The sequence below is a fragment of the Helianthus annuus genome, chromosome 2 (genome assembly GCF_002127325.2).
Source record: "Helianthus annuus cultivar XRQ/B chromosome 2, HanXRQr2.0-SUNRISE, whole genome shotgun sequence".
Taxonomy (NCBI): Eukaryota; Viridiplantae; Streptophyta; class Magnoliopsida; order Asterales; family Asteraceae; genus Helianthus; species Helianthus annuus.
In genome coordinates, this window is record NC_035434.2 from 64,236,038 (window position 1) to 64,249,857 (window position 13,820).

Sequence of the window (13,820 nt, forward strand, 5' to 3'; positions counted from 1 at the left end):
CTATACTATTATATTATCCAAATAATCGAATATTTGATGAAGAATTAGAGTTTATATGTCAAGGTACTAGATTATATCATCTTAGACTTTGATAACTTGTCAAGATTCTAATGGAACTTTGTTCCATGAAAATATTTAAACTCCTTAGAGTTTCCTAGTGTCAAGAACAAGTGTCATATGTACTAGGTGATTAATTTCATATGTTATTTTCATGTTATTTAATTCCGAATCTATAATATTCCCTTAAGTCCCAAAACTCACACTCTTACGTTTCTTCGTGTAGAAGGACAAGGTGCTCCAAACTAATCAACCAAACAACACTCGCGGGATTATCAAGTAGGAAAGCTTGCAAAACCGTGAGTATACTTGAATCCCCTCTTTACGTTTACCACTTTTTTGGGTGTAACATGTTACTTATTAAACTTACACATGAACTTTATTCGTAAATGCACAAACGTTCCTATTACAGGCTTGCTTACTTGATTACTTGATACATTGAACTTGGGGTTATTCGTTTTGTGTTAAACTTATCGTTAGCTTTGATCGAGCCTATCGTTGACATACATAGCGCTATAGGATTAACGCACCAACCGTAGACTTGAGGTTATGTCATGATCTTATTGCGTTTCATCATTGGTTTGATTTGTTAGACACATGCCGATTTTAATGTTTATCTTGTATCATTAGCTTGCCATGAGGAATCGTTTAAACTTACCTTTTTTATGCTATCTATGTATCAAACTTGTATATTCGCCTTTGCTTTTGCATTGAACTTTATTTTAAACATGTTACAGGTTGAGGATGACGATGCTATGAAATGAAGTAGCGTTGATGCTTAGATACACATATAGACGCTTTGGGTTTAATATGTTGTATCAATTTTGGTTTGTGTTGTTATGTATTTTTATTGAGCTTGTTGTTTGTAACACCTCGTAAAATTACGTCCAATGATGTATTGACACGTGTAATAAACCCTAATGAAGTCAAACATTGAATTTAAGGGACTAATTTTTTGAAAAATCGAAAACTTTGATTATGAAAGGACTGGAAGTGTTAGCATACCTGAAATAAATTTCTAGATAACCTCTCACGATGATTATGTTCACAAATGAGCCACTTGTCGATCGAGTGTAGCCGTTTGTGTAATTAATTGAAAGTTTGCACAATGAAGGGTTAAAAGCGTCAACATGTTAATTCTTACCTCTGAGTGACCTATTAACAAACCGGGAGCTTCATGATATTTAATTATACTCTCGGGAATGCCAAATAATGGCCGTCTAAGGTTTTTATGCCTATAAGTAAAGTTACGCGCAACTTTGCAAGTTAGGGGGACTAAAAGTGTCAATATGTTTAATTATACCTCTGAAATGACCTTTTAGCGAACCCGAAGCATCGTAATGTTCAATAATACTTTCAAGAATACCTAATATGGATTAGATGAGGCTTCAATGCTATGAAATGATGAGATGCGCAAGTTTGTGCAATAGAGGGACCTAAAGCGTCAACTTTTGAATCTACGCCTTTCGGTGGCCATTTAAGCGAATGGAGTGTAGTAATATTTAAGTATATTCTTGGGAATGCCCATTATGGGCCATGGAAGGCTTGGATGTCAGTAAATGACATTTCGCGCTACTTTGCGCAAGCAATTAAAGGACTATTTGCGTCAAACTGCAAAAATAGGTCGATTCGTATGGTAACGGACTTTCCGGAATATGTCCATGAGTTAAACATACCCTATTTATTCTTTCTATAGCTTAGATATAGGCTTAGAGGTGTTCGGTGCGCAAAAATAAACTTTTTAGCCATGCAGGGACTAAAAGTGTCAAAAAGTGCACAAGTTTGCACTTTCGCGCATATCTCTCATTCTGAATACACCCGGCCACCCAAAAATTTATGTAAGCACTAAAATATTTTATTTTAGTGATAAAATTCCATTCGTCGCGTAATTTGGATCGTTTTTCGCGTCCGTTCGTGTTTCGTCGTAATTTGTCGAACAACGCAACCGTACGACCAAACGAACCAACATCTGAGATATTTTTGAGCATGTTTCACGTTCCCTATACTTTAACTTCATTTTAGAGCCTTGAAATGAGGTTAACGTGACTTAAATGTGTCGAAAATGCATCAAAAACCAAGATTTGCAACTACAGGGACCAAAACTGACATTTCTGTCAAAATTGGCTTAGGAGTGGGGCGTAAGACTTGGCCCATTTCTTACACCGGGCGCGAGAGCCCATCAAACCTGCAAAACAGCTGATTTCAAACCAGCAGCTATGTTTTAGGGTTTGCAAATGGTTTTTAACAAGTCTATGGGCTATTTTGGGGCACCCATGGTATTCTAAAACCATGGGCACACATGTAAGGCTCAGATCGAAGCTTGTTTTTCAATGAACGATCCTAACGGTTGCCCAAAAACTATATAAACCCCATGATTTTTCAATTACAACTCACACATGATCTGAATATTCTCTAAGTTGAAGCTCAAAGCTTCATACCTGAGAATTTATAGATCATACCTCCTTGCTTGGACCCTTTGTAAGTGTCCTTTCGTGCTTAGTTCAATTATTAAGCGTTTTTAGCCGGAAAGGTCAAGTGTTGTGATAAACGCTTTGACTTTTGAACGGTTGAGCCATTGTTCGTAACGAACATGGCTACATGACCGTAATTAGGTAGGTATTAAACCCTCAAAAGTCGCAAAAGTTGACTTTTGCTTTGACTTTCAGTTCTGACCCGATTTAGCATAGTTTAGATATGCTTTAGGATTCCATTAGGACCATGTTATAGGTTAGTATAACCCTCTGAGGTTATACAACTTGGTTCCATAGAAATCCTAGTTCATGCATGTTTCCGTTAAATGCCTAAATGTTGACCGTTATGCCTTTTTACCTTAAAACGAAATTTTTGAAAATATGAGAGGATAGAAACCTTCATTACTGATTTATAAACTTGTCCCTAAAATTTGACATCAGTTTGAGGTCTAGATTAAGAGTTATGCTCAATAGCCTAATTAGAAAGCTTTTTATTTAATTAAATGGCATAATTAGCATATAGTCTATCTAAACCCAATCTTTGATACTAAACTTTTTATCTACTGATATAAAATAATATTTTGGGATTTTTAAAGATTTTTATTTATTTTAGGCTGAGCATAACATAGGGTTCTAGGCTTGATTCGGTAATTGCCGGTTTTGCCCTTTTGGCTTATAAATTGGGTTTTACAAAACATTTTGACCCCAAACCTTTTACTACTGATTTTATATGATAAATAAAATATTTTAAACTTTCTGGAATGATAAAAATATCAGCTTTTGTTGGACCTAGTATGGCCTTAACAACTTCTTTTTACGTAATATGGCAAGTGATTTCAGTATATGTGAAAAAGATGTGCGGAAATGGAAATCAGACTTTCAAGAAACAAGACCTACAGAATTATCAAGTTTATATCACTTTGAAACAAATTAGTTTAACAAGGTGATTATAAGATTATTATCTAATACAAATGAATCTTGATTTCTGTGGGTGAGAAGAGCAGTTGGAGTTTGAGTGTTTGTATGTGAATGCTAAGCTTCAAACTCAAGTATCTTCTGCCTCTCGAGCCTTCTATTTATAGACGGCTGTGGACATGAATAAACAATTGTTTATTCATGCAATAAGTCCTGCATAAAGTAGCAATTTGACATATTCATTGAATCCATCGTTCAAGTTGCATTTGTAATCATGAAAACCAATAATGTCATGCTTCGGTCATGGGTGGCAGGATAGAGTTGTGACTTTAGACAAGTGGGTCTGTCATCAGAATTTCTGATAAGCCACTTCATCAGAAATTCTGGTGAACAAATCATCAGAAAGTTTGATGATTAGAATTTGTCAGAAACTGATGATATTTCATCAGAAATATCATCAGATCCATCAGAAACGACCTTCTCTGATAATCCAAATCAACTCTTTATCAACTTGAGATTCTTTGTAGTAGATACTTTGCTTTTTAGTTGTCCCAACTATTTTTCTTGATCTTGTTGTGTTCTTCAGGACTGTTATCTTCTTCAGAGATCCAGTTGATTAAGATTTTTCTTCAATACTTACAAATAAAGTTTCCTAACAGTTTCCCCCTAAGTATTGTAAGAAAATGAACTATCTCTATGTCCAAATGTAAACAACTTTTAACTAATTCGTGAGAAAGAAAGATCAAGTGACTATGTCCCTCAGACATAAAGCATAAAACATAAAAGTTAAAGCATAGACAATCCAACCATTGTAAAAGAAACAACAAAAACAATTCTAAATATTGTTCAAAAAAGAATTACTATCTCATTAGTTTCATTCAATTTATCTTCACTCCACCTCTGTGTTTGTCTCCTGGTTTCAGCATCTTCTTATGATCAATTATCTTTTGAGTTGCCTTGTACATTGATTTATACCATTCTCTTGCTTCCATCCACTCTTCAATGCAATCTTCAATTTTCTTCCTCAGCTGTTCATTGTTCTTTCCTTTCATCTTGAGTTGCTCTTGTTTCTCATTTATGCAGTTTCTTATATACTTTAAAGTTTGGTTTGAATACCTGCAAATTTCACTGATTCTAAATAGAGTTTTCTCATTATGAGCATTTTTTAAGACTGCACAGACTTCTGGTGTGTCGAAGATTGCACCAATTCTTGCTAATTTTGAAGGGATTTCTGCTGGAATAGTTGTGTTGGGTGGAGGTATTAACACTTTAGTGTTATACTCGAAATTGATACACAGATCAAAGTCTGTTAATGCTGCTCTTTTGTATAATTTCGCTCCTGCACTTTTAACACTGTCAAGGGCTCTCCTGATCACTACTGAACCACTTTTCCATTCATAAATGATGTTCTTCATCTTGACTATGTCCATTGGATGAATTCATCAGCCAGGTCTGCATCAGTAACTTTTTGAACATCTTTGTCTTTTCTGACTAGGGTGTACTTGTTTTGACTTTCACTCCCTAGTAAGCCTCCTCCAGTAGTCAAAGTATCAACTCTTTCAATTGATACTATTGGATTGATCAATTTGTTGTGCAATATCACCCAGCTGCCATTTTTTCTTTCTTCATAAATACCTTTACTTATTGGTGAGAGTGGCCTTGTCGGGTTGTCTTCTGGACCTTTCCAATAGTAGTGCTTCAGATATTCTTCTGGATACATGATTGTGTGTAGATCACCTTCCAGCACTTCTGATTCTTTGATGTTGCCTTCTGAGTCTTCTCTCATTATTTTTCTTGGCCTTTTTGAAGAGGTCACTTCATGTTCCATTCTTCGCTTCTCTTTTGTGTCCATCCTTATACTAAATTATGTTTCTCCAGTGATGGTTATAGTTGATGGTTGAGCTGAAGTGTATTCTTTATGTTGGAAACTTGAAGTGTCAAGCTTTGATATGCTTGGTGGAGGACCCATGGGTAACTTTTGTTTATCTGGTGGTGGACCCATGGTCTGCTTTTCTTTTGAAACTGTTACAGCTTCTGTTTGCTTCATTTGTTCTTGTTGGATGGTTTCTGGTTGATGTTGGGGACTTTCTGACTCTTTTTCTTGTCTTTCTTGTGGAATTGGAGTCTTTAGTTTATGAAGATCAACTTTTGCCAGTGTGGCAACATTGTATTGCAATCTTTTTACTAGCAAGTGAATGTTAGTAAGAGATTGACTATTTGTTTCTTCTTGCTTCTTTATCTTCTGAAACTCCTGATTTTCTTTATTTCTTTGTTCACTTAATTCCAGTACCAACTTTCAAAAGCCTCAGTTAGACTGCTGCTGTTGGCTCTGAGAAGTTGTATTTCTTCAAGAAGCCTTCCTGAACTTGAACTTTCTCCTGCAGTTGCAATCTCTGTCATCTTTTTCTTGATATCATGCAGTTCTTTAAGAGCCTTTTCCATTTCTAAAGAAGTTTCTTTGTTTGCTGATGACTTTTGTATTTCTTTGAGAGCTGCACTATTTTCTTCAGTTTGTTTCTGCACAGCTTTGACAGTCTCTGACAGAGCTTTGACTTCTGATTTTTAATTTCTGATTTCTTCCAGTATCAGATCAAGTTTTTCGTTCATGACTGTTTTCTCAGCAGCAGCTTCATCTTCAAGTTCTTTATGAAGTTGTTTTGGAGACATAGATGGTTGTTCTTGGGAAATATGAGAAACAACAGATGTTTCTCTTCTAACACCACCAGAAAACACATTTTCTGATGTTCTGAGGTTAAGAGGATTGGACGTATCCAAATTCTCTGTTTCCTCACCAGAAATTTGAAACAAATTCAAGTCCTGGTTTTCCTCACGTCCTTGAACCTTTTCAGGTTCTCCATGAGTTATTGAGAAACTTTTATTTTTCTCATCCAGGTTTCCTTGATCAGTGAACTGATCTCCACCTGTTGTTACCACATTTTCCTTCTTAGAGTCTGACTCAGAAAATGGGTCTTTTGTTTTACTCACATTTTGTTTTGTAACAACAGTGCTCCTTTGTAATATTTCATATCTTGGTTGAATTGATTCATCAGAATCACTTTCAGAAGTATAAAATATATTGAGTTTAGATTTTGTTGCACCTGTTTCTCCAAAATGTGAGCTTTCAGCATGATGTTCTTCTGTTGCATGAGTCATATGCACATCTTTATCAGCCGGATGTGGATCAGATTCATCCTACTGCTCTATTCTTGGTGTGCTTGATTCTTCTGCATCATGCTCCATGGGCGACACCTTTTCAAATCCTTCTTTTGTTTCTACTTGCCTACTTAATATTCTCATATATTCTGCTCTGTATGATGAATTTTCTGGTACAAGATCCATCATATTTTCTGGTAGAACAGGTACATCAAAGTCTGACTTCCATGACCCTACAGCACTCCAAGGTCTCATAATTTCTGATCTCCAGATATATTTTGATTTTGGAGTTTGCAGATTTCTTTCAGAAAAAGCATCAGAAATTATGATGGATAAAAATCTGGGAAATGGTAGATGTGAATCTATCTTTCCAGTTTTGGTCAGAATTGATCTTTTGATCAGATTAAATATTTCTGTTCCAAAATCAATATTCAACCCAGTTAAAAGGCTGAACATGATTGTTAGAATATTCATATTTATCTGATCCGTACCTCCGATCTTGGATGATAAACATTTATTCAATATTCCCATCAATACTTGCCAGAAGGCAGGTAGCTTGTTCCTCTTGAACTCGTTGAGTTTTGAAATCTTCGCCTTGCATCCCATTACAGCATCAAGTTGTTCAAACATGTCTTCTTTTGGTGGTGCATCTTCATACTCCTGATTTAAGGGTAGTTCCAAACATTCCCTTATTTTCTCTGGTGTGATTACGATGAAGATATCTTCCCATACATGTGCTGTTAGCTCCATATTTGTACTATGAGCTTCGAGAGTGTTTACAACCTGTTGTAGCAATCTTTCTGGTACCTCTCTGGTCTTTGTAAGAGCATGAACTATTGGGCTTCTTATCAGAAACTCAATGAGAATTTGACACTTCACATCATATTGTTCGATATTGGTGTTCATTGCTTCATTGTTGTTCTTCAAAGGAAGATATTCAGCTTCAGTGATTAGGGGAACAGAGTGTTCAGCTGGAGGTGGGCTGTTGTTTGAGGCAGCCATTTAGGATTTGGGTTTTTGCTTTTGAAAAGGGTTTTTAGGGTTTTGAGAATTGAGATTGAAGATGGACGTCTCTGTTGTTGGAGGGGGTATATATAGTGAGCTGAGACAGAGATTTTTGAGTGTTTTTCGTTGGTTGTTTGTATTCAAGGTGTTTATGACACCTTAATGATGTTTTAATCTTTTAAAGACGCAACCGTTTTTGAAAAACCCTTGGTTTATCTCTAATTTAATGTATATCTCATTCAAGACAATTAGAGATTCCAACGATTTTTAAAAGATAAACACTAGTATCCAACTTGCACCTTTTTATGTGGGACCCTATTTGATTTCAGAATTGGTCCAATCAAAAGCCTTTTCTTCAATTGAGTGCTTTCCCATGTTGTCCTTTTAATGATATATATAAGATCTCTAAATGTTTCATAAAGAGTTGAATTTTCCCATATATATATCATCAGAAGATATTTGATTCATTTATAGGAGTCTGAATCAAAAATTTTTTATTTTTTTTTTTAATTTTAAAAAATTACACAAATGGAATATTTATGAAGATATGGACTTTTGATGATTACTGATTATTATGTACAATTAGACAAAAGTTCCTGATGTAAATCAGAATTTCTGGTAAATCATCACATTTTATTGATGATTTATTAAATCTTCTGATTTTTCATCAGATAGATGAATTTCTGTATCAGAATTTTGTTTAATTGTCCTTTCATTCTCAGTATCTTGGTGATTATCAATTTGGTTTTCATTTTGTTTTGCTTTTATTTCTAAACATTTTCATCTCTTATGTTGACCATGCCAAGTTTGCTGATCAAAAATTTATGTCTCTTTTCATCAAGAGGTTTTGTAAATATATCAGCAATTTGGTTTTCAGTTGGAACAAAATACATTTCAATGTTACCTTTCTCCACATGATCTTTTATGAAGTGATATCTGACATCTATGTGTTTGGTTCTTGAGTGATGAACTGGATTTTCTGTTATTGCAATTGCACTCTTTGAATCACACAAAATTGGTATTTTTGTCAGATTTACTCCATAGTCCTTCAGTTGAGTTTGCATCCACAGCACTTGTGAACAACAGCTTGCTGCTGCAACATATTCTGACTCTGCTGTTGATGTGGCAACACAGTTTTGCTTCTTGCTTGCCCAACATACCAATTTTTCCCCCAAGATTTGACAAGCACCAGATGTGCTTTTTTTGTCAATCTTACACCCTGCATAATCTGCATCTGTGTATGCAATTAATTCAAGGTTTGTATCCTTTGGATACCAGAGACCAAGTTCTGAAGTGCCTTTTAGATATTTGAAAACCCTTTTTACAGCTTTAAAATGAGATTCCTTAGGGTCACATTGATATCTGGCCAGCAAAAATGTAGCAAACATAATGTCTGGTCTACTTGCAATTAAGTATAATAATGACCCTATCATCCCCCTATAGGTTTTAATATCTACACTTATTCCATCTTTATCAGAATTCAATTTGTTCCCTGTTGCCATGGGATTTTTTGAAACTGAGCAGTTTTCAAGTGAATATTTTTGTAGAATTGTTTTAACATATTTTGATTGACTCAAAAATATTCCATCAATTCTTTGTTTGACATGTAACCCTAAGAAAAATGTTAATTCACCCATCATGCTCATTTCAAAATGGCTGGTCATTAATTTTTGAAACTTTGTGCAAAATTTTTCATTTGTTGATCCAAATATAATGTCATCAACATATATCTGAACCAACAAGGTATGGTTTTTGTGTGTTTTGAGAAACAGTGTGGTGTCAATAGTACCTTTGGTAAATCCAGAATTGAGTAAGAAGTTTGATAATGTTTCATACCAGGCTCTTGGAGCTTGCTTCAATCCATACAAGGCTTTGTTTAATCTATAAACATGATTTAAAAATTTTGGATCAACAAAGCCTTTAGGTTGTTGCACATAAACTTCTTCTTCAATTTTACCATTTAGGAAAGTTGATTTTACATCCATTTGATAAACTTTGAAATCCTTGGATGCAGCATAAGCAAGAAAAATTCTTACAGCTTCTAATCTAGCTACTGGTGCAAAGGTTTCATCATAATCAATACCTTCTTGTTGACAGTAACCTTTGACTACTAACCTTGCTTTGTTCCTTGTGATTATGCCATTTTCATCAGATGTATTCATGTATACCCATTTTGAGCCTATGACAGATTTATCTTTGGGCTTGGGTACCAGATCCCATACCTTGCTCTTTTCGAATTGATCCAGCTCTTCTTGCATAGCTTGTATTCAATCTGGATCATTCAGAGCTTCTTTGGCAGATTTGGGTTCTATTGTGCTTAAGAACCCAGCATATGCACATTCATGTGCAGTTGCAGATCTTGTTCTCACACCATCAGCTGGATTGCCAATGATATCAGAATGAACATGCCCTTTGATCCATCTTAACCTGTTTTGAACAATTGTTGGTTCTGATGGATTTGAAGTTTCCCCCTGTTCAGTTACCTCTGTTTCATGTAAAGCACCAGAATTTTGATTTTCTGTTGTGCTATTTACTTGTTCTTCAGGGTTAGTACATGACATTTCTGATGATTTAAATGTACAAGCTTTATCATGTTCTAAAAGATCTTCTGATATCATTTCAAAGAGATGCTCATAATTTTCTTGTTTGTCAGAAAAGTTTATTTCTTTCATGTATTCATCAGAAACTTCAGTCGCTGATGAGTCATCAAATGAGACATATAAACTTTCTCTGATTGTCCTTGTATTAAGAATAAAAATTCTATAAGCTTTTGAGGACAATGAATATCCAAGAAAAATACCTTTTTCTGCTTTTCTGTCAAATTTTTCAAGGCTTTCAAAATCATTGAAAACAAAACATCTATAACCAAATGTGTGTAAAAATTTTACACTTGGAATTCTATTATTTATTATGTTGTTGGGTGTTTTGTTTAGCCTTTTGTTGATGAGAGTTCTATTTTGAGTAAAACATGCATTTGCAATTGCTTCTGCCCAAAAGTGAGAGGGCATTTTGGCATATGCAAGCATTGTTCTGGCAGCTTCTACTAAGGTTCTATTTTTTCTTTCAACAACCCCATTTTGTTGAGGGGTTCTGGAAGCAGAAAAGTCATGAGAGATTCCTTTGTTTACAAGAAAACTTTCAATTTTAGAATTTTGAATTATGTCCCATTGTCTGATCTGATCCTTCTTACTGTTAGTTTTAACAGATTTTCAATTTTCTTTATAAAATTAATGATCAAATCAGGTGTTTCACTTTTCTTTCTCAAAAATTCAACCCATGTGTATCTGGAAAAATCATCAACTATTACTAGTATATATTTCTTTCCAGAAAAACTTTCTGTACCTATGGGTCCACACAAATCCATGTGTAAAAGTTCCAAATTTTGTGTAATGGAAGATTCAGAAATTAACTTGTGGGAGCTTCTTTTTGACTTTCCCATCTCACAAGCATCACAAATTTTATCCTTTTTAGAGGATATGAAAGGTAACCCTTTGACCAGACCTTTACTTGCTAATTTGTTTAGGTTTTTGAAATTTAAGTGAGCCAATATTTTATGCCACAACCAACTACTTCCTTTGTTAATTTTTGAAAATAAACATACTTTAGGATGTTCATTTTCTTCTTTGAAGTCAAAGTAATAAATTGATTGTCTTATCCTTTTCCCACTCAAATATATTTTATTATCATCCATACCTATTAGCAAGCATTTTTCTGGTAAAAATGTTACCTGAAAACCTTTGTCATAGAATTGACCACAGCTCAGCAAATTATACTTTAAGCCTTCAACATAAGCTACTCTTTCAATGGTCAAACATTCATACCTGATACATCCGTATCCCATTATCCTTCCTTTCACTCCGTTTCCAAAGTTCACCATTTTACCCAGCTTTGAGACAAAGTTACTGAGTAAGCTCCTATCTCCAGTCATGTGCTTGGAGCTTCCTAAGTCGCAGTACCAGATTTGCTGCACATGATGGTCCTGAAATGAAATGATTAGAGGGTTTTAGGTACCCAGGCATGATTGGGTACACTTTCTGATGATATTCTGGTTCTATTAATTCTTCTAGATGACCTTTCATCAGAATTTCTGTTGGATCTGAGCCATTAACAGAATTTTTTTTTCTTTTCGAGATGGTGTTGAACAAGCTTTATTATTTCAACACACATACAGGAATCATCAGAAATTTCTGATTTTCCTTCTTGTGATGGAATGAAGGGATAGTTTTGAAAAGATGAGTGAACTGCTTCTAGAGTTTTTACAAACTCTTGACTGCATTCACTTCTTTTTGGTTCAAAATTTGGCTTGTCAAAGGAGTATTCAGAACAGTTGATTTGCAAGTTTCAGAATCAGATTCTGATAAGTTTTTATCAGAAGTCTGTTGAGTAGCTTTTACAAAGACAGTAGGTTTGTTATTGTTTGTTCTTATATAACCCAACCCTTCTCCTTTGTTCATTGGAGTGGACTCTATGAAATTTATGAATTCTTTTGCTTCTTGAAAACCTCTTACATTAATTTCTTTATCATTGATTTTCTTGTAAAGATCTCTTCTTTCATTTTCATAGAACTCAATTTTAGCTCTTTGATCTAAACTTTGTTCTATCAGTAATTGGTTTTCAAGAATGATTTTATTCAAGGTCCTCTGCAACTCATCAGATTTTTTACCATCTGATTGGTGTTTAACTTGCAAGTTCAAAAAATCTGACATGAGCTCATTTAGCTTGTGTTCAAGATCAAGATTGTCTAAACTTACCTGTTGTCCTGAAGTCTCTGGTATGTCATCAGAAAGTGCCATGAGACAGAAGTTGGCCATTTCTTCTTCTTCTTCATCAGAAGAGTCATCAGATAGCCATGTATTTGTTCCAGCAATTAAGCTGACTTGCTGTTGTTTCTTCTTAGCTTCCTCAAGCTTCTTTTCATAGTAAGCAACATCTTTCAGCTTCTTAGTCTTACACTCAGATGCATAATGACCTTTTTGCTTGCACTTGTAACACACCACCTCAGCCTTTCCTTTATCCTTAGATCTAACATCATCTTTAGATCTATCATCCATCCTCCTTCTATCACTCCTCTGGTACATCTGGCCTCCTCCCCTCAACTTTTGCTCAAATGTTTTGGTGAGCAGTGCTATTGCATCAGCAAAGGCTGAAAAATCTGATGATGAATCAGAAGTTTCAAAGGCCTGGCTGTTTGATGGTTGTGGATCATTGGAAGTTGTTTGTCTTTGTGAGTTAGAGATAAGAGCTAAAGATCCCCCTCTTTGAGTGGTTTCTTCAAATATTTCTTCCTCTCTGGGGATCAAGATGCTATATAAGTCGTGAAGACTCATGTTTTCTAGTTCTAAGGTTGAGGACAAAGTCATTGTGAGACTTCTCCATTCTCTAGGCAAAGCATCAAGAAATTTAATGTTTCTTTCATCATTTGATTTAGTTATTCCAAATTTCTTTAGCTCGTTTAAAAGTTTTGTGAACCTTTGATATGTATCATTTAACTTTTCATTAGGTAAACTTTTAAACCTTTCATAGGATGAGACGTTGTTCGTTCTCTTGTTTCTCTTAATCCTTTCTCCTCCTTCACAAAGATTTTCCAACTGATCCCATATTTCCTTGGCTGATGCACAAGCATCAACTTGTGAAAATATGTCAAAGGGATGGCCATTACTAAGAGTGATTTTGCTCTTTCATCCCCAACCACCAGATCCTTGTCTTTCGCGCTCCAGTTTATTTCACTTTTGGGAGCACGGGAGGCAGGGATTGCTGGTGTTTGGTCAGTTGCTAGAATTGCTGGTATTTCAGTCATTGGTATATGTGGACCCCTTTCAATGGATTGAAACAGAGCTCGGTCATGACCATTAAGGAAATTGACCATCCTGATTTTCCATTGGGGGTATTCCTCTCTGACCAGAGTCGGAGGTTTGGACATAGAACCAATGTTAAAAGCATTATTCCAGGTTTAAAAGCTGGCCATATTTAGAAAAAAGAAGAAGAGCAATTGATCGTTTGAAAATAATTTATTCAATCTGCTTTGATACCACTTGTTGGTCCCCTACGACGGCCCTGTTAGAACGGTGCAACTTTCTTCGCTCGTTGAGACGGATGTTTGTGAAATATATAAATATTCAAAAGAGTAAAAAATATAGACAGTGAGAGCGATATATCTTCAATAATTAATTCTTATTAATTAAAGAAAAAGTGGTCGATCCGAGAATTAACTCGAATCTA